This window comes from Octopus bimaculoides, chromosome 14 (assembly GCF_001194135.2).
Source record: "Octopus bimaculoides isolate UCB-OBI-ISO-001 chromosome 14, ASM119413v2, whole genome shotgun sequence".
NCBI lineage: Eukaryota > Metazoa > Mollusca > Cephalopoda > Octopoda > Octopodidae > Octopus > Octopus bimaculoides.
Window position 1 is genome coordinate 46,267,687 of NC_068994.1, and position 2,125 is coordinate 46,269,811.

A 2,125-nucleotide genomic window follows, 5' to 3' on the forward strand; every position below is an offset into this window, starting at 1 on the left:
CCCCCACTCATATCAAACTCTATCACCTTACTAAACGAACATCTACATTGAAATAAAATGGTTTAAGATGTATAAAAAGACAGTACGGTCATGGCTGGAACGCCTTTTTTCCATAGCTCTTCTCCATCAACACTGATCTGTAGCTAAACCGACACCACTACTACTACTACTACTACTACTACTACTACTATTACTACTTTTATATCACCTGTTACATTTAGCAATGAACCATCTACGTAGTCGCTCGACCTGCTAGAAATAGCAACCGCTCTCTCTTTTAAATCACACTCTACAGTCTTACAAAAAGAAGGAACACGTTACAGGCCGGCTTACATAGATTGCATTTGAATGTGAGACAGTATGGTCAGGGCTGGAACGCCTGTGGTCTTAGGTTTGTTCGCTCAGGATTGATCTGATGGTTAATGCCATCGACACCATCAAACCAACGGAGCATACATACACCCACAAAACAATAACAACAACAACAACAACAACAGCAATGATGACGACGAGGACGACAATAATAACAATAATGATAATAATTACAACGACAACAACAACATTAACAACAACATACATATACATATAAACACACTCAACGACATCTTCACCGCCAACACGACCAACAAAAGCCACCGCACCAACACCACTAAGAATACATACTCACACATAGACCGTGTACACACACACATGCACACACACAAAGAGAGAGAGAGAGAGAGAGAGAGAGAGAGAGAGAAAGAACAACAAGAACATCCTGTTCTTACCAGAGAGATGCGCCATTCCTTGTCTGTGCTGATGTGTGCGAAAAAAGAAATTGGGGTGAAATGAAGAAAAACGATGGAGCGAGAGACATAAAGAAAGAAAGACACAGAGAGACAGACAGACAGACAGACAGACAGAAATAGGAGAGTGAGTGAGTGAAGAGAGAGAGGGATAGAGAGAGAGAGAGCTGACTACGTAAACACACACACACACACATACACACATGCACGCGAGTACACTGCTCTCTTCTTATCTCTCGTAGTCTCTCTGTCTTGAAATGCCAGCACACTGACCACGCCTTTCAGGAATCTTCCCAACTTTTTTTCTTAACCTTTTCCACCACTGCTGCCACCACCATCTCGCCACTGCTGCCGTTCATAGCTCTAGCACTGCCACTATCTACCACCACCACCACTAGCAATCCCAGCACCACCACCACAAGCAATCCCAACACCACCACCACAAGCAAACCCAACACCACCACCACCACCACCACCACAAGCAATCCCAACACCACCACCACCGTTGCTACTGTCACTAATACCATGAACACCTCTACTGGCAACAAAACATCTAGCCACACCTCCACCACTAGCAACATCTCTACTACTAGTAACAACACCACTAGTAACACCTCCATCACTAGTAACTAACCCTAACCCCCAGCAACATCTCGACCACTAGCAACACCTCTACCAATAGCAACATCTCCACTACTAGCACCGCCCCTACCAATAGCAACACCTACACCACAAGCAACACCACAACTAGCAACACCTCCATCACTAGCAACATCTCCACCACTAGCAACACCTCCGCTGTTGGCAACACCTCCATCACTAGCAACACCTCTACCAATAGCAACGACTCCACCGCTAGCAAAGCCTCTACCAATAGCAACGCCTTTTCTATAAGCAACACTACCACTAGCAACATCTCCACCACTAGCAACATCTCCACCACTAGCAACATCTCCACCACTAGTAACACCTCCACCACAGGCAACACTCCCACACAGCCAACACCACTACAGCCAACACTTCCACTGCGGGCAACGCCTCCATCACTAGTAAAATCCCCACCACTATCAACACCACCACGACGTATCCAAGGACGTATTGGATAATATTAAACTTAAATGTACTCCTGTTCGTAATAGATTATCAATGATTCGGCTAGTGTCAATGTTATCGTTGTTTATTATTTGATCTAGCCAACAAAGCACTGACTATGCAAATCAGATTTTCTGGTTTAGAGGCGTCTATAATGGTAGTGACCACGTACATACATATACACTGATAGATAGATAGATAGATAGATAGATAGATAGATAGATAGATAGATAGATAGATAGATAGAT

At 44.1% G+C, this 2,125-nt stretch overlaps 1 long non-coding RNA gene across 2 annotated transcripts in view; it reads right to left on the reverse strand.

Moving 5' to 3' along the window:
• Window positions 1–2,125, reverse strand: part of LOC106870534 (uncharacterized) — a 57,388-nt gene that overhangs the window by 37,545 nt on the left and 17,718 nt on the right. Inside the window, exon 1 of one of the 2 annotated variants that reach the window (XR_008265492.1) lies at window positions 768–964. The exons of the other annotated variant lie outside the window; for it this stretch is intronic. This is a non-coding gene — a long non-coding RNA (uncharacterized LOC106870534). Of the gene's footprint in view, window positions 1–767; window positions 965–2,125 lie in introns of those variants that run through there. 2 annotated transcript variants of the gene reach the window in all.